We start from the raw sequence: 23,110 nt of genomic DNA, 5'->3' as shown, positions 1-23,110 counted from the left end.
GGGGACTGATCTAGGACCTGGTGATCCCAAAGGCCTCCTCAGAGGCTCGGCGCATGCTGAGCTGGTGGCCTCTCATTCAGGACTAAGTGCACGACTTCCCAAGCGCTGCCCACTGCTTCACCCCCTTCCATAATGGACACTGATTTATTGAGCAGCATTAGCAGATTTGCCCAGCACTGGCTCTTCCAGCGGAGGCTGATTTCTCCAGCAGTAATGGACACAAACTTTGCTTCTAATGTGCACTTTCCCCTCCTGCTTCCTCTCGGCAGGGCTCTCCTGGGGCGCTTCCCACTCCATCCTGCTTCTACCCAGCTGTCCCCGCAGCGTGGCCGGCCATGGGCCAAGGTGGGCCCGAGACAGCTGCGCCAGGGCCCTCTGTGCTGGCACAGGCTGGGGCCAGAGGCTCTGCGGGAGTCCCTTTGCTGGGTCCCATGAGCTTTCCCTTGGACGGCTCTTTCAGCCAGTGGGAGCTTTTGAGGAAGACAATGGCTTGGCCTTCCTCCACGAGCCATTTAACCAAGCCCAGGGGTGGAGATTCCCATGCAGAGCATCCCTCTGGGCAGGCCTCCCTTCCTCCCACCTGCGAAAGCAGAGCTGCGTGCTAACCCCAGGCCTCGCCTGTGTGATGGCGTCCCCTCAGCCTGCGGGGAGGCCAGCGGGCGGCGTGCCAGAGCTGGGCCAAACGCCCACGCGTGCCTGCCATGGAGCATGGGAGCCCAGCGGCTGTCCCGAGCTCATGTCCCTGCAGTGGGCTACGAGCAAACCCAGGGCGGCATGGGCCCCCCTCCACACTCAGACAGAGGCTGCTGCCTCCCCGGAGCCCGCAGCGGAGCTCGTTATCCTCCTGCTTGGCACACGCGAGCTTCTGAGTGGAGCAGGAATAAACAAAGGGTAGGCACCAAGAGCTTGCCAGCTGAGGGCTGAATCACTCCAGCTCCCTGCTCCCGCTTGGCGGTCCTGCCCACTCCTAGGCTGCCGTCTCTCCTCCTGTGGGCGCAGACCCCGGCTCGGCTGGGAGGGTGGGTGCCTGTCAGGCGTGCAGCCCTGCGTGGGCTTGTGCAAAGGGTCCTCATGGCAAGAAACACGGGGAGGTGAGAGCGTGTGTGTGCGTGCAGGCGCGCTCTGCTCCTGACATCAAGGAAATTCAGCCTGGCCCCTCTCAGTGGTCCTCAGACCTTTACTCAGCGCAGATCGATGCCTCTTATTATTATGGCTATTTCAGCGATGCCATCGATGTTAATAGCACTTCACAAACACAGACAAAGCTGGCAATCTGAATGCGGCCAGAAAAAACAAACAGAGGACAAAAGACAGGCTAAGAGCTCTGAATGCCGTTTTTAATGCTTCCCCCCCATGGTTAAAGCCCCACTAAAGTGCAGGGCACCACGTATTCAATAATAACACTCCAGAATAATTCCTGGCATTGTCTGGTGTGAGAGGGGAAATTTCACCTCAGCCCTTCCACAAAGATACAGCAAATAACGCCATGCAAGCGGCGCTGGTGGCCATGTGAGAGCGATGCTATACGCTGCCTGGAAGCAGGGGGCCTTCCAAGACCATCTTTCCCACCTCAGCTCCAACTGCCAACCCCACTCCGGTGGCGCGGTGAGCAGCAGAGGATGGGGGACTTGGAGTGAAGAAGCAGAGACGAGCTTTTGGGCTAAGATGGCATCCATGCACGCCTCTCCTATAGAAAAGTCCTGTGCAAAACCTGCACCTGCCTTTTCTGTACCCTCTGTGTGTGATTTCCGACTTGGGCAGGCAGAGGGAGCGGCGCAGCAGGAGAGGCAAGGGCAGCACAGGTATGCCAGGCACGGCGGCGGAGCAGAGCCCTGGTTTGCTCTGCCAGCTATGGTGGTGCGTTTTGGCCAGCAGTGAGGCAAGGCAATGGGGAACATGGAGAGCACAGTGAAAAGAAAGCATCACTTAATAACCCCTCTCCTAGCTGGGCGCAGGAGCACGAAGGCCCCTATCCATGGCACCAGAGTTTATCAGGAGCTGTTACACCTAATCTCCCCAAGATCTGCTACACCCCGAAGGAGCAGCGCTGCCACTTGGGCTTTTTCCTTCCTCCAAAAACTCTCACCCCACCTCATGGGTGACACTTCCTTACCCCAACAGCCCCAAGGACACCTTGGGCAAAGGCAGATCCCAGCAGCAATAAACCCCCTTGATCTCTGCAGGAGGAACTGCACAGAAGCCCCAAAGGCTCGGACATTTCTGCATTTATTGACCTGTCATAGTAAGCTCCGTGCTGGACAACCCTTTGTGCCCTTCTTGCCCCAAAATGTTGCCGTTGTGCAGCCCTGGTGCAGCAGTGAACTCCTGGGACTGGTGTGAGCAATCAGGACGGCTACCCAGGAGTGAGGCCAAGGCACTTTCCCCCAGACACCAGTGAGCAGCACAGCTCACCCCACACAGCACCAGAGACCCAGATCTACCTGGGACTGTCAGGTTGTCCCCAGCTCTTCATGGGCCACCGCTGGCCAGCATCTCGCCACCACAGACAAACAACTACCACGAGGGGCTGAGATCATCCCACACACAGACAGTAACGCAGCCCACCCTTAACATGAAGGCCCTGCTTGAAGGGGAGCAGCGATGCAGCTCAGAGGGGCTAAGTTTGTAATGTTACCTGGGAGAAGGGCATCAATGAGACATTAGGAAAAAGAACAGGATAACTGGGTGCTACTGTTCCTAGCAAGGGGCTGCTTTTGTAGAGGAACATCAGAGTTAAGGTAAGGGTGAGCTTACTGTTAAGGTCCCCGAGGTGTTGTAGCATGGGTGACAGAGCGCTGGGGACAGCTAGAAGTACGCACCCAAACCTCGCTGGAAGTATTGCCCTTTCCTGTCTCCACTAACAGCCTGTATCTATTTGCAGCTGCCAGCTTTACAGTAGGCATGCTTTTTTTTCCCTCTCCCATCACCTTTACTGGCCTCCCCCATGCTGTGGAGACCAACTCCGGCTGTTGTGGGAGGCCACAAAGACCCACTCAGCTGGGTCAACCTCCTTCTTGCAGCATGGAGTGACTCAAAACAAGGGCATCCCAGCCCTCCAGGCGTGACTATCCCATCCTGACCTCCATGTAGCCTCAGGCTGCAGAGGACACCACAGAGAGGAACTCTGCTTGCAAGTCCTCATCGAACATTTTCCTCTTTAAAACCTGCAGGGAGCAGCAAGAACATTTGGGTGTCCATCTGCGGGGGCTCATCCCTCAGACAGATGCTCCAGCTCTTTGCCACTGCCATCCTCAGATGATAACGGGCTGTGGCAGATGGTTCCCTTCTGTTGGCAGGAGGCAGGAGTTTATCCCTGCTCCGAGCTCCCTCCCGGAGAGGCAGCACCTGCACACCGCAGAGGTACCAAGCCTCCCGTCCGTCCGGGCAGCAGGGAGTGGACCTGCCCCTCAACCAGGCTAGCTGGGACATGCTCTGATGTTCCCCAGCAGCATCTCTCTTGGTTTCAGTGCGCGTGTCCAGGAATCCCACAAAAGGTTCAGAAAGGGCTGAGCTGGCAGGAGGGAGATGGATTTTAATTACTCTCATTATTATTATAGATGCTTTTCTTTCAGATTTTCACACTTTTGTCGTAACAAGCTGAGCTGAGAAAATACATGCAAATGCCAGGCTGAGATAAGATGTACCACACCTTGAAGTACTGCCAGCACCAGCTCTGGGAACGCCAGATCGGCTGTCTGCCCCTCCAGCCTCCTCCCTTTGTCAGCAAGGACAGAGGGAGGGTCTGTGCCCGCTCTGCCCCTGCGCACCCGGAGAGGAGGGTGCCTTGCATTTCCCCAGCGCTTAGCCGGCAGCTGGCTCCTCAATCCTGCCCAGTACTAACCAGTCCATGGAGAAGGCAGCTGTAACCTCCTGACTGCTCAGGACAGGGATGGAAAAGCGACCCTGCTGTCTCGTGTTTGCCTTGCACAATACATGCGCACAGACCTCCTCTGCCCACCTTGGGGCCGCAGCTCTGCAGGCAGTAGGACCTGTTCCTGAGGACAGCTGAGAGCACCCAGCCCCTGTGGATACAGTCAGGAGAGAAACGTGCTCTCAGATCACGCGTGCTTTCTTCCTCGGAGGTGGTGACATTTCAGGGTGTGTGGCGGAGAGTGGGACGAAGGGGCAATGCAGGATATTCCTGCTCCCCCGTCCCCATGGCCATCTGGATGTGTACTGATGCCTCCTCACAGCAGGCTGACTCAGTCCAGTGGCTTCTCATTATCAGCTGGAGGGAGTCCAAATTCCGCATTGTACGGCTGCTCCTGAGTGAAATTGAGGATCGTTATCAAGTATTATCATAATGGTTTCTCTCTGTACTGTCTTGTACTGCTCCTTGCCCTGGTCAGCTGATTGATTTGGAGCAGAAGGAGGCAATGTACCAAAAATCCTTCGACCACCAGCCGCCCACTTGGGACAGCTGCGGCAGGAGCCACGCAACGTCGCCGTTGACATGGGCTTGGGCTGTGCAGGCCATTGAGGGCAATCCCGCTGCCATCCCCACGCACAGCCTCACTCGCTGGGAGGCTGCAGCCCCTCTGGCAGCAGACATGTGGCCCAGCCCATCTCGAAGCATCTCTGCTCAACTAAAGCGAGGTGAGAGGTAGGAGATGCCGTGCTCATGCCTTGCCCATCTCAAATCATGAGACGACCTCTGCGATGCTCCAGAGAACAGGTAGAAAGAGGGGAAAAAAGCCTTCCTGTAGCCCCCCTCAAGCAGGTGCTGCGAAGGGGAGATGAGCTGCTGGTGCCAATGCTGCTGCACAGGGGCTGCTCCAGCTCAGTTCACCCAGGTCTCTGCCAGGGCACTGCCACCACCCCGTCCTGTTTGAGCGCAGGGGGCAGAAATTAATCCTGCTATGAAATGCTCTGCCGCGGAGAGAGGCCACATGTCCTAATGTCAGCCTGACTCAAGTGCCTGATAGCTTGACTGCTCTGTCAAGCAGCCCAAATACACCGCGTGAAGGGCTGCGGGAAAAGGCTCCATTAAATTCTTAAGCTCATTGACACATATACAGAAGGTATTAATAATATCAAGCATCTCAGTGTCTATTGTAGCCCACATCCAGGAGATGAAAGATAATTTCTGGGACAAGGAAGTTACGACAGTGACAGTTTTTTAACAGCTTGGTGTAAGAATAGGAGGCGCACAATGGGACAAAGAGCAATGATTAAAGATCTTTTCACAAAGGAGAGAGGGCCTGGAGACTGCAGTGAGTGTGGAGGACATGAGAGTCGTGTCAAATGCCCATGCAGAAAAAGAAAACGCTGTGTTGGACAAGGAGGATGGGAAGGTGGTGTGGGAGATGTCCCGCTGGGGCTGACTCACAAATGCTTGGCAACTAATGGAAAGGGGTCAGGGTGCCTGGAAGGGATGAAACGGGCTCCTCACCTTAATGTTTAAAAGAGGTTTGGCCCCTGCCTGGTGGGCCAGGCAGAGAGATGGGCATGCCTCAGCTGGGGCTGCAGCCAGCCTGGCCAGCGGCGCAGGGAAAGGTAATGCTGGGGAGCAGGGGAAGGAGCTGAGCTGCATTGGAGGCCGGGCAGAGATGGGGAGCAAATACATCGTTTGGGGAAGGGGAGTCTGGCATGGGGCAGGGTGAGGAGGGAGCTCTGCTCCCCAAAGGTCAGAGCTGGAGAAGCAGAGGCGGTAGACCCAGCACCCAGACACCCTCGGAAGTGTAATTATTAGTAATATCCTTAGTGTTTCTTTGCACACATACATGCTCCCCTAATGTACGCTGCACATGTAAACAGCCGCCTAGTGACATTTGCACGCCCAATTACACCTGCATATCATTGATTTACATGCACAGTTGGAGAGCAATTAAAACACTGGAGCCTGCTTCGCACTTTCCCACGGCCACCTCCATGAACCCATGCTGAGGAGGAAGAGCACCTTGTGCCAGGGCCAAAGCCTGGCCCGGTCCCCTACGGCTCGCGCCTTTTGATTTCCCTCCCCTGCAGAGGTCTGCGGGGAGAGCCCCGGCCTCGGTGCACACCAAGTGGGGTGGGCTCACGCCAGTGCCCTCTCCTGCAACACCTTCATCTGCAGCGACCCTAAAACCAGCTCTAACGTTTGCTGTTTGCTCAGCTCCTGTCATAAGTGACTGGCGCCTTTCCAAAAAGGATTAAAAGCAGGGAGTGAGAAACATAAAAGCTCATGTAATTATGTGCAAAAAGTCCCTTAATAATTTATAGAGGGAGAGGGTAAATATCTTCGTGTGTTATTCAAGTGTAGCTCATTGTCCCGTTTGGCTAATACCCAGAGTGCACGCATCACAGGCTTTATCCGGGAGGCTGTTTTGCCTTTAATACCTTTCATAAATTATTGAATTTATAAAGAGGAAAGTAGGTGTCATGTCGCTCCTATAAACAGCTCGTTAGTTAAAACTAACGAAGGTGGGGAGCAACAGTTTCCTCTTGCCTTGTCTATCTCCCCTCTCGCTGTCTCTGCTGTCATCTGTGATGCAGCACACGCCCCAGGCTGGGGCAGAGCAGTGGCATTAACCTAAAAACCAAAGTCCCAGGGCAAATCAGAAGCACTGGTTGCAGAGAAATGGCCCGCGGGACCCGTAACCTCTGGGGTGCTCCTCTGTTAGCTCCTGGGGGTACCCAAGGATGCTCTGGGTGCTCTGCTCCCAGGGGGAGGGCAAGCACGGAAGATGGACCCTGAGGGCAGGACAGGGCAGGAGGGCTGAGCACAGATGTGTCCCTGCCTGGGGGTCCTCTCACCGCAATAGCCATGTCTGTCCCATTTCCAGCAGACCAGGGCCAGGGCGTGAAGTCTGAAGGCTGCTCCTGAGCACAGGGGATTGGGTTTCAGGCTGGCTGGGGGAAGCACAGCCTCTCCGTGATTTTTTGCTGAGAGAGGCAGGGTGTTAGAAGGCCGCCTCTAAAAACAGCAGACGTGTGACTGAGTCAGGCAGCACGTGTCTGTGCGAGGGAGTCAGCCAGAGAACCCGCGCACAGGAAAACCAGCATGCAAGCACGCCCGCGCAGCCTCCGCCGGCCAGCCGGGCCCCCCCGCGCAGGCTGTGCCCCCCACCTCTGCGCTGCGGGACGGGGCATAGCGAATGCACGCCGCCAAGGCAGAGCAAGCCTGCGCTCAGGGAGCAGCTGGTTCGGAGGCTCCACTTTCACACCCATGAGAGAGTCACTGAAGAGATGAACCCCCACATGCACCCTCTCCAAATATAATACATATTCATTAAAAAACATACAGAAAGGGGAGCCATCAAACGCATTTTAAACAGAGTTTAGAGTAGCTAGTGCCAAATCAGGTTGAATATGCTGCAATGCAAAGAACCCACATGGAAAATGTTGCTGCAGTGAACCCGGCGGCGAGAGCATCCCAATGACCACGGCATGGCACAGAGATGGGGACGTATGGAGCAACTCGAGCTGCTTCTGTCCGCGACTGCCAGCAGTGAGGCACGTGTGAGCCACATGATGAGTGGTGGACCCTGAAGAAGACCCGGCAGGGCCTTGCGGGCATGGGAAGAGGGAGCTGAAACTATTGATAATCAATTAACTCCTTCAATTACAGAAGCCTAATGAGGTAGCGCAAAGTCAGCTCTAATGAACATCAGTTTAATAGAGGCGGTTCCTCAGGGCACTGGTTTTTGACTCAATTTTTACAAGGTAGGAAACACTGCAGAAGTATCAAGCAATTAGTGTCACTTAATGAACACCCGCTCCCTGCTCTGTGCAGAGCTGACGGTTCGTGGAGAGCAGGTGGCTGTTATGGCATAGGGCATCCCTGACGCCCGGGAGAGGTCCTGCCCTGTGCCTGGTGGGTCCTCAGCGTGGTGGTTCACCAGCACCGGGATGGCCTGGGAGGCAGCTTTGCCACTGCGGCTTTGCTGGCAGCAGAGAGCTCGTTTATCCTGGTGGAGCGTGCAGTTTCTGGGGATGCTGCGGGATGCATTAGTTGCCATAAGATGAAGCAAATGTCACAGGGCCCAACTCTCCCCTAGAGGCAGCTATTTTTTCCGTTTTTTGGTGATGACAGCCTAAGTGACAAAACAAATGTCACTGCCTGCTGGCCCTGACGCCTCCCTGGAAACCTGCCGGGCCCTGTGGAGCACAAGGGGAGGAAGGGGGGATGCTGCTCCCCCCAGCAAAGCCCTGTCCCTAACACCACTACACAGGCCCCCTCTGTGCCCATCACAGGGACAAGCGGTGGCACAGGGGAGCTGTGCCAGGAGCCCTGCTCAGACAGTGCAGGGCATCCCTGTGCCACGGCTGCAAGCAGGGCCCAGGGAAGCTTGGCAGAGGACAGCGTGGCTGTCCCTGCTCAGCGGGACGCTGCAGATCTGGAGCTGGGGCAGGGATCTCCCACAAAGCTGGGATCCCGGCAGTGCCATCCCCTCAGAAGGCATGGTGCTGCACCGACCGCGTTGGGGAGGGATTTACATACTAAGGAGCCTCCAGCGGAGTAAAGACAACCTAACATCTATTTTGGGTCTCAAAGCCAAAGGCTGTATTTCAAATCTGCTAAGCAGATGAGAATACAGCAAACTCGTGCAGAGAGGAGCTGGGGAAGGAGGGGGAGCCTTTAGCTCCTGGCAGCACTCCCGGCTCCACAGCCATGTCCCCATGGGGGCTGGAGGGGGCTCGTGGCAATGGTCCCCTGCGCCCCATCAGCACCCATCAGGATTGGGCTTCCAGGGGAAGGGACCCCCCACTCTTGCGGGAATGAGCCCCAAACTTCTGCTCCATAGGGTCTGTACGGAGGGGCCCTTCCAGCATCTAATCCCACACACACAGGGGCTGCCAGGGCCCTGCCTTTCCCCAGGGCCATCCAGAGCTGAACCAGAGCACAGATGCCAAGAAGAAAGCAGAGAGATGGAGGGGAGCCCTCCCCCCCCATCTTGTTATGATTATTAGGACAAACCCCCCTGACATCTGCAGTATCCAGCCATTTTTAAAAAACAATGTCTCCACTTGAAATAGCACTTTAAACAGAGACATTTCCTACGAAATTGCGTGGTCCTGCAAAGCTCCTGTGCAGCCCAAGCTGCTGGAGGGGCATTGGCAGCTTGGCCCCACTCCCTGCAGATGGAGCAGACGGAGGTGCACAGGATCACTCCTCGAGCCCAGGTGTGTGGTGCAGGGGCTGCCCATGCCTCCGGCTGCCATGGCAGATGGAAGTGGATGTATGCTGCCTGTGCTGCCTGCTGGGACCACGCACTGGCTTGGCTGCAGCCTCCCTGCCCTGCTGATGAGCTTGGGAGCAGGCTGGGAGCAGGGCGGATGGCTGGAAGAGCCCCGATGCCAGGAGAGGCACAGGCCAGGTAATACATGCAGTACGTGTGCGTCTCCGTAAAAGCTCTTGGGTCTGAGCGCTGTTCCCAGGGGTGTAATGTGTGGCATACCCCCAGGGCAGATGGCCCCTTGGCCCAGCTTGAGGAGAGCGTGGGGAGAAGGCGAGGAATCCAGAAGCCATTCCTGCCCTCCCTGCCATCCCTGCACAGAGCAGGGCCACAGCTTGCTTGGGAAGAGGGACCCAGGCATCTCCCAGGATCCCTGGTGCTGGCCAGCGTAAGCCAGAAGGGACGTGCAAGGTGGTGGATTGGAGGAAGAAGGAGAGACATGGGTAGCTATAGGTAGGGAAGATAACAGCCCTGCATGCCTGGGACTAGACCCATACAAAAATCTGAATTCGGGAATCTCCAGTTCCCATGAGCAACATATCTGAGATCAGTGTAACCAGTAACTTCCCCCAGCTCTTACCAGTCCAACAGCACTGACTGCAGATGCCAGCCTTGGAGGGTATCAGACCCTGTGCTCAAATGGATCTGCAAAGATCTCCAGGGGATGGTCCCCTGGCCTGGCTGTTGGCCAGCCCCTGGGTGGGCAGGGGTGCGCTTGTCCCCTCCAACCCTCCCAGTGCCCATTTTCCCTGCAGCGTGGAGGGGACATGAGGCACTGGTCCTGGCTGGCCTCCCCTGGACCATCTTGTCACAGTTCATAAGGGCCAGAAAAGGTGCTGAGAGTGGGTCTCAGGCGTAAGAAACACCTGGGGAGGTGGGGTGCAGGCTGTTGTATGGAGGATACTTGAAGAGCTGGTTTCATTAACAGCTACGCAGCTCCAGGTGCTGGAGATTGTTCTCGTCTCTTTTCTTGTTTGGCCAACTTACTCAAAGACTATTAGTGGATAAACTAAAATTCTTATGATGCTGGAGCAGCATCTTCACAGGGGGTTTAGGAAGGTGGAAGGGGTAGCTTTCATGTTACCCCAGAGCAAGTCTGCAGCTGGGCGGGCTTGCCAGGGGAACAGCAAGAGGCACAGAGTCCTGCCAACAGCCGCTCTCTTCTCCAAAACTGGCAGTGTTGTAGAGAAACAGTGCTGTCTGGAGGGCAGAAACGTCAGAGGTTGACAAGCCACGCGGTCCCTCCTGCCTTCTTCCCTCTCACATGTTACGCTTTGCAGCTTCTGGGCTCCATTTCATGGGGAGGGCTTGGGGACACAGGGGACTGAACCCAGGGATGTGGGAAGTCTCTTCCCACTTTCTATTGCTACGTCCTCCTCCCCGCAGGCAACTCCCACGGGGGGTGTTGCTCCAATAAGCTCTGCTTCCTTGTCCCAGAAGTTCCCATGGCCATGCCCTGGTCTCCCCGCAGCCCTCACAGCCCTCAAATAAGCAACCTTACAGTGTCCCTTATTTTCCTGGGCTGTGTTGGCGCGCGTGGCAGAGTCTTCTCCCTTCCCACTCCCCTCCCCATCAACTGGCAAAGCCCCAGCGGTTTCCCCCAGAGAGCATGCGGTGAGACACAGCATGAAACAACTGCAGATAATTAAAGGATTGAATGGGGTATCAGAGGAGAGCAGGGAGCTTGCAACATCCATAAATAGCTCGCCTTGCCGAGCTGCTTAACTCCTTGCTTGTTCTTGCCAAAGTGCAGACCCCAAAGGGATGGTGCCTGTGCATGAATAGGGGTGGAAAGTTCAGGAGCGTATTTTTAAACCATTCAAGCTGTACTCAGGCTGAGTGATACATTATTGTCTGTGTGTGTCACCTGAAATGTCTTATGAATGCAAGGAAAAAACCCACCATTTTGCCTCTCTAAACTCCCACCCCTCTGCTCCTACCCAAATAACGTCAGGCTAGATCTGACAGGTGAAAGGAAAGCACCATGAGGTAAACCCGGTTAAAAGCAGCATGAAACACTGTTCTCTGGAAGGAAGAGCCCTGGTTTGCGGGGCCGGCGGGCAGCAGGGCCGGCAGCAGGTGCAGGGGTGAGCAGGCACATGTCTGCACAAGGACAGCAGCGTATCAGGGAAAAGCCTGCTAGAAAAATACTGGGGTCCCCAAGGAGCCCCCAGGAAGGGCAGTACGGCTATGCGCCTAATGGAGATGGTGTCCTTCATCTCGCACGGCAGCAGATCTTCCCTAGACCATGGGAATACTGGATGTAGAGTTAGTGAAGTCAACTAGTCTTGACTATTGCCCCAAAAACACAAGGAGCATCAACCCACTGCTCACCCCTGTTACCCCACCCTGGGTCCAAATAGGTTGGCATCACCTCAGTGCCACAGTGCTGCCCACCCTGAGCCTCTGGGGCCTCTCTGGGGGCTGACACTTGGTGACGGTGACAGTGACAGTCTGCTAGTCCCTGAGGCTGACAGCCAGCCTCAAGCTGTGGCTGGAGACAGAGATACCAAAGAGCCTGACAAACGGCTGGAGACATGGCGAGATACAGCGGGGCAGAGGGAAAACAAACCAGAAACTCACTGGGAAATCATTCCTCTTCTAAATGGTGCTGATGTAATTAAGCAGCACAGGCTTTATGAATGATACCATCTCTGCCTCGAAACACATCATTACATCTCTCTGTTAGAGCAGTATTTTTAAATACTATTTCCTTTTTAAATGCCTGAGGAGAAAGCTCCATGGCTGGGACGCTGGGATACGTTGCTAATCACCTCTTATTTCACCCAGTGGCAGGGAAGCATTTCATGCCGAGCTCTGGCTCTCCTGCACGCACACCTCTGCTCTGAGTCACCGCTACGCACTTCTCCCCTTCCTCTCCTCTCCACTGCCCTCCCTACTGCCACCGATACCGGAGGGGATGACAGAGCCAAACCTGCATCCTCCAGCCCCAGAGGGTTTGAGCTTCCCCATGCCCAACCTGCCTGGGACACCGGTGCTGGGGGTCAGCCCAAACCCCTCCACCCAAGCTATGTGAGCCGCTCACCATACTGTTCTCCTTGTTTTACAGAAACGGGGACTCAGGGAGATGAGATATTTCACTGACTGCCAACCCAAACTGGTTTCCTCCCTCTGGCACCCTCCCCACCCCAGCGAGGTCAGGGTGATGTTCTCACTTTGGTACAATTTGGGCATTTCTGTTCCCAGACAACTCACCCAGCCCATGCCAGGTCTGCCATGAGTGCTCACCACAATGGATTAGAGAGGCCCAAGCAAGAACGAAGGGCTTTTGTGCTAGAAATTGAAAGTTGATGGAGTGTGTCATAGGAAAATGACAACAACCTACTGTACCTCAAAAGACAATTATTTTTCCCTCATTGGAAGTGATTGAATTTCTCCATCAGTGACACTACTAATGTCATCAACACCAACAGCTCTCTTAAGGAAAGGCTCTTTCTCAGCTGTGCACCTGAAGTTTTCTTAGACCTGCCCTTTCCTCCCCTCCCTGTTTTGCTTCTTGCTCTTTTGCAGGATATGCTCAGCTCACAGCCAGCCGAGAGACAATCAGATGTGTGCGCTCTCCCTCCCCATCCCTGCGGCTCCCACAGATGCATGCCTCCATCAGATCTGCTCCTCCAGGCAGAATATGAATATGCTGCGGCTGGAAATTACAAAGTTGAATCATGTTGCTTAACTGTGATTGGCCGTGCTACTGCTATCTGCATTACAGCGACGGGGCTGTGCTCGGCTGTCTGATGTACCCAGACTGGCAAAGGGAAGAAGCTGGGAGACACGATGCCCTTTCTAGAGATGGGGAAAAGGATCAGGCTGCACATCCAACTGCTGTGGGATTTGAGTGTTGTACAGCCACTGGCACGCCGGAGACCCCGCTGTGCCTGCAGACCCTGGAGCACCGTGCCCAGGCAACTCCAGTCACCCCCACTGCCACCTTCAATGTCACGGACACTTGTGCTGGTGCCGGACACTGGCCTAGGAATGCCCTGCAGCCACATGGGTCTCACACCAGGGTGAAAGGGATAACGCTGCTGCCCAAAAGCCCCTTCTCCAAGTGATTTTGGCCCAGAATCTGGAGTAGCACAAGTCCCAAGGGCTGTGGGGTGGGGTCTTGTGTGTGCCTGGGGCACAGCCATGCTTTCCAGGGGCACCGGCTCACTCCCATGCCCAAGGTGCTTCTCCCCTCCCCAAATCCAGCCTGAGTTAATGCCTGCTGGCAGAAGGCCGGCCTGATTTATTAAGACACACAAACTAATGAATGAGCCACTGAGAAGTACTGGGAGCCCGGTACATCCCATAGCACCAACCTGCACTGGGCTAACTGAGCCTTCCAACGCTCTTCACAAGCCTTGTCCTCCCCACAAAAAGCCCAAGCCCTGCAGACCCTGGGGACTGCAGGAGGGTGCCACCACCCTGCACACATTTGGGGGCGACAGTGGTCCTGTGCCAGTGCTGTGCAGGGCGAAAATCCTGGCTGGAAAGACAGTGAGGGCAATGTCACGTTGGGGCAAGCAGTGAGGCTGGTGCAGGCAGGCGCGTCACCCTGCTCCGCTCCGTGGGTGCCACGCAGGCCGGAGTTGAGAAATGCGCACGCTCCAGCGGCTTTCAGAGCCGCATATGTTGTGTGGGTTGAGAGCACATATGTTAGATATACACACATCTACGTGTGTGTGCGTATATATATACACAGACATATATGAGAGAGACTATTATAGATACAGATTTACATATATAATCAACACCAGAAATCACTGAAGGATTTTTAAGACAGCAGAATCAGCCCCAGATATCAGAAAATGGCTATCTTTATCTCTGCCCTCTCAGCTTGTGCCTTTGGTTAGGCTGGCGAACACCACGTGCCAGAGCCCCAGCTGGGGAGGGTGCTGGGAGGGTTGTAGGGAGGCAGTATGGGTGCTGGGAGGGTGCTAGGGAGGCAGGGCTGCCCATCTCCCCCACACGCACTCTGCACACTGCCCTGGGAAGGAGCAAAGCGTCCTCCCTGGTGTGCAAGCCAAGAGCCATGCACAGGGTGTGGAGGTACCTAAATCCCACAGAGCGAGAGGGAGCCAGAGGGGATCCATCTGCCCCAATGCAGCCCGTATCCATGAACAAGCCAGATGAACTGTCGTATCGCTAATGGAGAGAAAAAGCCGCTCAGGGGCAGGATTAATCTCTTTCTAAGGTGGCTGCCTGAGAAAGGTCAGATGAATTGTGCCTGGACGTGTCTTTTTTCTCCCTGCTGACTATAAATGTCATCCAGCCAGCAGGCTCAGAGGCAGGTACCTACAGAGGGGCCACGTGCACCCAGGTGAAGCAAATCCAAGTACATAGTTGCTGCTCTGGATCAACCCTGGCACTACACAGATCCGCAGGCGGCACAGGGAGGCAAACACACACCCCTGGCTCAGGGTTTGAAACCCTGAGATTTGTTCCAGCCACGCGGCTCTTAGAAAGTTATGACCACTTCAGCTTGGTAAGTGAAACTTTTCATTCATTGTGTTGGATAGCCCCAAGCAACGTCACCCAGCTGTAAAGTACTTCGGAGTTGACTCAATGTCACATTTAAGTGCTGGATGCATCAGAATTCAGGATGCTTCAGAAAGGTTATGTAAACCATTACATCAAATCCTGGGAGAGTTATTAAGGTGAGCGGCAGAGCATGGGAGAATGGGTGATTATCTCGCAGCAGTACTGTGGAAGCACACGAGCAATGTCCAGCTTAAGGATGTAACTCATTCTCCTTACAAGCCTAATTTTGTTTCTCCCTAGTGCTTCTTAAAATTTAAAAAAAAAAAAAAATCTGTACGGCAAAGAATTCTCTATTCTGGAAAATAATTATACAAGAGAGTCTCCAATTAATCAGCTAAGGCATTGGGGAGACAAGAAAGTTTGAAAAATTGAAAGTTTCTCACTACTGGAAAAGTCTTCTATTCCCCCCCACCCCCTTTTTGGAATGTCATATTTTAAATTCAGTGTGGTCTATTAACTCCAAACATTTTATTCATCTGAACTAGTGCCTTTGAGGACTTGGGGGAGGACTGCTTGGTTAATTTTGGAGTTATTTGCTACGGACTCCTGAACCTCTCAAAAGTGCGTGGGCTCCCCAGGGAGTTTCTCAAGTCTGCAGCACTTGTCTTCAAGGACATGAAAGCATCTGCAGGGTCCTGCAATTTTTCAGAGTTTGGAACAGACCCAGCCAGGTCAAAAGATGTTAAGAAATCTTTAGGAGCAGCAAATGCATTTTGTAAAGCCCAGAGCTGATCTGTTTGGTTTAAATAATGGTAAGAAGCCTGCAGGGACAACATGAACACTTTGGGAACTGCAGGCCTGAAGCAGCCAGCTGAAGGACCTCCATAAGTCAGCAGCCATCACGCTGAAAATCGTTGGTGCTGTTGTGATAAAGCAGCCAAGACATGCTAATTATAAAAACACCACTGATGGAAGTCCTGCAGCGTCCCGCCCAGAGCGTCTCCCACATGGCAATGCTGCCTCCTCCTGAGAAAAGCCACAGAAACCACAGAGTGATAGCTAAAGCTGTCTTGTAGATCTCCTAATCCCACAGGATTTATCCCACAGGATTTACACACCCCATCTCCATGTCAGCAGCCTGTGTCCACCTCCAGGGTGAACCACTGGGATGTTGCTCCTTTGTGCACCTACACAAGGGTGAAATGAGGAGTGGATCCTGTTGCAGACTGACCTCTAGCACATGGTCCTGGTCCAGCAGCTCCCATACTGCGGTCTGGGAAGGCAGGCAGCTCTGCCTGCACGCAGGCACAGGTCTTGGTGGATGCACGGGGATGCTGCGTGTGCAGGCAGTCACAGCAGTGCCGGCAGTGTCTCCTGCACGGGACACATAGGCTCCCCAGCCCCACGCATGCACACCCACGCTCAGCCCCTCTCACACAGGAGAAAAGCATTGCTGAGTAACTTCGTTAATTCCTGGACAAAATGGGCAGCCTGAGCGGCGCTGGGTGTGTAATAAAAGGTTTAGACCTATAGTTGCGCTGCTGTCACCCCCTCTGGTGGGTTATAAATGTAGTACATGCCGTTGGCATTTGAACACTTATTCTCATTTTGCTGCTTATTCAGTGGTGCATAATCAGCGGTGCATAATCGCACCAGTGTCGAACAAGGGGGCAGTGACTCATGGGCGGGCTCCAGCAGTGCGTGGTCACTGTCCGGGGTGAGCTGCATGACAGTCCTGGAGAGCTGTGCCTTTCTAATACCACAGTACTACTCCTTAAATCCTAAAAGCACTGCTAGTGAATAAACCCTGCGCAAGTCCAGCACCCTGGAGATGCGCTTGGCCCAGCCATGCCCATGGGAAGCTCTTTGGAGGGTACTGGGGGTCCCAGTCTTGTTGGGACTGGCGCTGGCCTGTAATGAGAAGGTGCTGTTGTAGGTAGCTCACCCAAACCCTGCGAAGAGGCTGTGCGGGATGTCTCATCCCCCATGGCTCCCCAAAGGTGGTGGGGGACCTGTGCCTGTGGGACAGTGTGGAGGAGCATCTGGGCTGGGGCCAGTCTCGACCTTCTCTGTGAATAAAAGGAGCCTGGTCTCCTGGGCTACCAGCTGGCACCTTTCATTGATGTTAACATTCATTTAAGAAAAATTACAAAAAACCCCAACACGGGCTAATTAGCTAATGACATTATTTTGGCCTGATGTGCCATATAATTAAACAACTAATAAACGGCAAGAGTCCTGTGCTGCTGAGGCTCCTGAGTCAATACCATGCTATTACCACGGTGTAATTGAGTTTACTGAGAACCTCAGCACAGACGTCCCAGAGCCCATGCGAGGAATGGTATTGAAATAGCCACCAGAGACCCACCTGCTGGATAAAGAAGAAAGACAAATCTTTTAATCTACAGTACAGCCTGAAGTCACACGTGGAGAAGACAAGTTAGTGCTTCACACTGTGGTAAACGCATTTGCTAGAGAGGAGGGTACACGCGACCCAGGCAGGGCTACATGTGCAAGAGCTTCTCTGGCAGCAAAAGGGGTTTCCTGGGCTCCAGGGAGGGTGGGAGTGGGATGAAATTTGGCTTTCCCTCACTGCTGCAGAAATACTTCCAGAAGTCTATTTCTTGGTATCCAAAATGTTTCCATTTCTCCATTAAAGAGGTGCATTTTTGGTGACAGAACCAAAAGGTGCATCGGGGCTACTGAGAGGTCTCAAGGGTGGCTCAAGGTTTCCTCCTGCAGCCCCAGCCTTTGGAGACCAAGTGCCCCAATTTAATACTGTGCCAGCAGGCTGACAATGGGCCAGGAGCTGGATTTGGGGCTGCAAAACTCCTTTCTGATTGTTTTAGTGCTTGTAGGAAAGAGGGAGAGGAGTGGGTTGGCAACCAAGCTCTCACTTGAGTCATGAAGCATCTACACATGTCTCATTATTATTTGCTGTCCCTGGGGTGGGGACCCTCAGCAGTGATTTTGTTACACGGACGCATTGTAAGTCAAATGCAATGAATACACGACCTTTGCGCATACACATACACACACAGAGTCCAGGCTTCTCTCCTGCACTGCCTGGGCTCAATGGCAGCGCGCAGCCCTCCCATGCTCCTGCGCTCTCCCCTCCCCACAGCCCTGCTCCCAAGCCCATGTCCCCACGTGCACCCGTGCTCCAGCTCGTCCTCCTCTTTCTCCTCACCTCCCTTCTCTGGCAATGCCAGGCAAGACCTTCTTATGCTCCTGACTGCTCTCAGGCTGAGTCTGAAAGCTTTGCAGTGGCACGGCAGCATCTGTCATCCCAAGGCAGAGGCAAGCCTCTCGCACCGTGCCACTGTCAGGTCCCTGCACGGCAGCAGTGGGCGAAGCCCGAGTCCTGGTGGCAGGCAGTGGGCTCACCGGCTCCATGATGGAAGCCTCCTGGTGACAGTGGAACAGGAGGACACGGCACTGTGAGGGATGGACATCGCAGCTGCATAGCCAGGAGCCAAGGCAGGACTCTGGGGACCTGTGCTCTTCACATCGGGTGGAACAGTGGCTGCAGCTCAGCAGGTCTAGCTCATATCCAGCACCTGTGTTCCACACTGGAAACGGATCAAATGGGGCCCAGGTAGAAATGCAGCAGGAGCCTGGCCAGGAAGCCCCATCCTGGGGGCTGCAGCCACAGTCAGTGCAGCCTCAGAGCTCCTGGGGAGTTTCTGGGAGTGCAAGCAAGGCAGACAGGCTGCAGCTGATGGGCTGAGCAGTGCTACTCTGAGCGGGGCTGCACAGGCCCCAGCACCCTGGGCCCTGGCATGCTGACCCTGCTTCCACCCACGTCCCACCATGGACCTGTGGTTCCTTCCTGCGGCTCGTCCCCATCCTGCAGAGCTCTTCAGGAAAAGAAGACTGGAGACTGAATGATGAGAAAGCCCGGAGGGACCACTCTCAGCCTATACTCCCAGCTTCTGTTGAGCACAAACCACATCATCCCCCAGGAGCTCCCACATCAAACCCACAAGGGTTCCTCACTTAACCCAGCATCGGTATTTAAGACAGATGCACAGCTCTGTCTTCAAGAGTGCAGTTTTGAAGGAGACTAAGCTTTGGTGCTGGTGTGCGAGGAGCCCCCCAGGACAGCAGGAGAGGGATGACGGCTGCAGTACAGTGAGCAACAGGGCTATATCAAAAGAGGGGCAAAACCCATGCTTGCAAAAGGGCAGAGAGCAGGACCAACCAGCACTGTGGCTGCAAGAGGATGTGCAAGTGGTGCCAGGAGCAGAGACTGGCAAAGCTGCTGCGGTTCCGGGGAAGAGTGGGGCGTGAAAAGGCTCAGCAACAGCGGAGCTGCTGCTGACAGTGAGAGGCAGCTCCTGTCATTAGTGTGAGCCAGGCTCTGCCAACCCAAATACCGACATTGCTGAAAACAAGATGTGCGGTCGTGCGTCTTTGCCGTCAATCAGCAGCGTACAGGGAGCGCACTGTGGCTGCTCCGTCTCCGTCTGCAACGGAGGAGAGCTCATGGTTTCACTGAAATTACTCCGTGGTGGTTGTGGACAGCCCCACCAGAGTCTGGGCAGGGGAGGAGGATGGCTGTGCCCAGGCAGTGGGAACACGCTCCATCCTCCTCGCCAGTTGGGGAAATCCTCCTGCTTCCCTCGCTGCAGCTCACCCGCTGTCCTCCCATGCCCAGTGCTCAGGGAGGGACCGAGCAGAAAACACCTAACATCTGCTGTCACTATGCGAAACTTGGAGAGGTCCTTGTGTGGAGAGTAATTCCTGCACTCGAGAATTACTCAGAGCACTTGAGAACCATGCCGAGAGCAGGCAGGGTGTACCGGCACGGACCTGAGCCCTTCGCCGTGAGGCCACTGCCTGCGACTTGGCCCTGGCGGGCCGCAGCCCATGGCACAGCCTTGTCCCAGTGCTCGCAGAGCAAAGCAGCTCAGCAGCAGCTGCAGCTGGCATGGCTGCTTCCCCGCATGTTGCAGTAATGCGGGGTGCACAGAGACCTTCCCCAATGCTGGGGCAGACACAGAGGTGTGACCCCAGGGACTCACCCATGCCAAACACCCAGGGGTCAGCTCACAGTGGGAGAAGACACCCAGACCCCAACCTGTTGATATGTCTCCTCCTGAGGAAAACGAGCGGGTGGTTTGCACAACCAACACTGGTTGGAGGCCACCACGGGAGGCATATCTGTCACAAGGCAGCGTCCAGGGATGGCACCAGCCTTCTCATCCCGCCACTGCAGCATGCAGACCTCCCGAGGAACCATCCCCACCCCCTGAAATAAGGCTCAGCTGTGGCTGAGCTCTGGTTTCTTCCCTCCAAGCCAAGCTGCCCTGCTTTGTCGTGAATGCAAAGTTTAAGCAGCCCCTGTGTCTTCTCTTTTATCTCTCATTTCTATGCTGACATTTTGAAGGAAATTTGCTCTCCTCCTTGAAGTACGGAAATCCATGTCCGTAGAGCACTTGGGCCCAAAAAGCTGAGAAGATAAACATATTTGGACGTGTGATTTCACAGTCGCTACGTTGATAGCTTTCAGAGGCCAGGTCCTGTCCATCAATTACCCACAATGTGCATTCAGACGTGATATGGGAGAACAAAAACTGACTCATTAGAGGGGAAGAGAGGTGAGTGAACACCAAGACTAGTTAAACAGAGCAGCTCACATTTCAAGGAGTAAAGGGAGATATTTCTCTCCTGCTCTCTCCCCCCACCCTGATACAAGACTACAAAGTCTGGGAGATACCCCATAGCCAGCGCAAGCCCACCATTTCCCTGGCCAAAGGGCAGGGCACAGCCACCTGAACCAGGCGTGCAGGCTGGCAGGGCCTTCAGCGCGACCAAGAAACTGCAGGCAGAGCTGACTTCTGGGCAAGAGATGCGGCACAGAGCAGAATTTGCAGAAGAGACTTTGAAGTGAAGACATTTAGAATGGGATTTCTAAAGATATTCAAGCCCCTCTCTTCCCTCTGGCCTGCAGGTACTTGGGAACGCTTTGCACATAAAGAATTATTTGTCTAATATATCACGTTAGAATGTGAGATGACATATCCAGGGCAGACTTTTGTATAAAGCAGAGTTTTAAAAGCAGAATTTTAGCAGTCCCAGGAGGGACTGGGCACGTAAAGCATGTGGTGGAAGTAGCAATGATTTCTGTTTAGCCCAGGCAAGGATTTTTGTCTGAATTCTCTGTCCCTAGGAAAGACAATTATCATTGGCACCTCTGAGTCCAGTGCAGCCCTGGCTGGAGGCTGCCAAGAGCCACGGCAGGTGACGGGGTGGTCCCGGGGCGCTGCAGCAGGCTGGGGGGAATGGGGAGTTGTTTCCAACACTGTGCAGACAGGAGCTGCAGACAGGGAGTAATGAAAGTTGGCTCTGGTCCTCCAAACCACTTGCTTCTCCTTTGGCTTCCGAAAGACTTAAGCACTAACTTGACAGCGGGATTAAACAATAATAATAATAATAGCCTCAACCTCCTAACTTTTCCCTGGGGATGTGATGGGTGATGCAGGGCAGATCCCCCTGTGCAAAAGGATCCCACGGGGTGTGGGCAGGACTGCTGGCATGGGGGCTCCCCGGGGCAGTGAGTAGGCTCTGACCCGGTCCCCCCTCTGCCTTGCCATGCTGGGGCATCTTCCCATCTATGCTTTGGCAACCAAAACCTGGGGCCAGCGCAGTCCTTCAGCGTTTCCTCCTCTTAGGCAGGTGTCTCTTCCTGCCCTCCTCATGCCCCACCTCTCCCTCTTTCTCCTCTTCCACAGGATTTTTTCAGGGTGCTATTTCTTTTTTAGTGTGCTAATCTCTCTCCTGAGTACAAACTGCTGCAGTCTTCAGAGGGGCAGGGAAATATTTCTGTTCTGAATACTCCACAGATACTCCTCTGCATGGAAATGGACACTATCATTATTGGTACTTCTCTCTCTCTTTTTAGCATCTCAGCTAAGGAAATACTCTTTCTCCTATTAACCATGAGCCTTTGCTATAGCAGAAATGAGGGGGAAGAAGTGTAAAACAGCCAGAGTCCTGCTGCAAATCTCTTTTTCATGCAGCCCAACAGGGAGTCTCTGTTGCTTTCAAGGTGGATTTCCATGCTGGGAGGAGGTGTGTGACATGCCCAGAAGCCTCATGAGAGGATGACAGTATGGACAGAGGCAATGCAGGTGTCCCAGATGCTGTGGCAGGGCAAGGATGCTCAGCTACAGGAGCAGGCAGTCTCTGTGGCCCTGCCGTGGTCCCAGCTCCTCAGCGGTAGACTTGGATACTGGGACCTTGCTTGTAGACCCCCAGAGAAGGGGGGTCCTGGCTGAATGGCACCCAGGGTTCAGCCATTTCAATAGCCAGTTCCCCATCAGCAAGTCCTGCTGGAGGTGATGCTAGGTGGGAGGATGCAGCACTGCCCTTCCAGATAAATGGGAAGACAATCCCTATATATATATATATATATATATATTTATCTATCTATAGATAGAACTGAGCCGCCCCCCACTAGGGCCAAAACAAGCCTGCAGGAGACCTCCCTCATGCCAGCAGCCCCACGGAGGGGGGCAAAGGCTGCCCTGCTTTAATAACCATGGCACCAACCAGATTAAAACTAATTCACGAGCAAATGGATTAATCGGTTGAGGAGGAATTTAAATGAAGCAATCACACACATCCAGGCTCAAAAAGCCCACCCAAGGTCAGGCAGTACCGAATGGTTTTGCCCATTCTGAACCTGCCTGGATTACCCCAGCCAGCGCGGGGATGGATTTACTCTGTGAACAGCCAAATCCCCCCAGGCCGGGACCGTTTTGCAGTGATAGCAGTGCCTGCAGACAGGCGTGTGCGCAGCTTCACAGGTGGCTGGTTTAAAGTATTGAGCTTTTCAGGTAGAGGATCATATTACTCTGGAAATGGAGGATCAAATTATTCCATTATTCCCCAGGGAGGGGATTAAATTACCCTGGAAATAGAGGATTAAATTACTCACCAAGGGAGAGGATTGAATTACTTTGTGAGTTGTGGGATTAAAACACTCTGCAGGTGGCAAGCTCAAAATAGACCTTCACACAGAAGGCAGGATTAAATTACTCTATGGCTGACCAGAAAAAAAAAAAATCAAACCACCATACTCTGGAGGAAGCCATATTAAATTATTTCTGGAGATTAAATTGCTCCATAGGCTTGTTGGATCCCAGTGCTCTGGAGCAGACCATCTGCTTGATAAGGTGTGCAGATACCCAAGCATAAACAGCCATATGACGGTGTCCCACTGCTGGTACCCAAGCGCCTCTTGTCTCCGCAGTACCCGGCACCTGACAGTTTTGACTATATTTATTTGCACATCAAGGCTGTGATGCAGAGCTGGGCTTTGCTCCCCTGCACCGTCAGGGAAATCCAGGGAGGGACGGGGGAGCCCAGGTCACCTGGGGAGCCCGAGGCAGACTCAGGGAATTGAGCCAAGTCTTAATTCAGTTTCTTTAGGGAGATTTTATCTTATTTTCATTTTTGCA

General features: G+C 54.1%; 1 protein-coding gene across 4 annotated transcripts in view; it reads right to left on the bottom strand.

Moving 5' to 3' along the window:
• LINGO1 (leucine rich repeat and Ig domain containing 1) overlaps positions 1 to 23,110 on the bottom strand; it is a 166,292-nt gene that overhangs the window by 19,961 nt on the left and 123,221 nt on the right. The window lies entirely within an intron of this gene.

Source organism: Nipponia nippon, unplaced genomic scaffold (assembly GCF_047370975.1).
Source record: "Nipponia nippon isolate SJK-2023a ecotype South Korea unplaced genomic scaffold, ASM4737097v1 scaffold_9, whole genome shotgun sequence".
Lineage (NCBI taxonomy): Eukaryota > Metazoa > Chordata > Aves > Pelecaniformes > Threskiornithidae > Nipponia > Nipponia nippon.
Note: the sequence above shows the minus strand (reverse complement) of the source record. Positions and strands in the feature narration are given on the sequence as shown.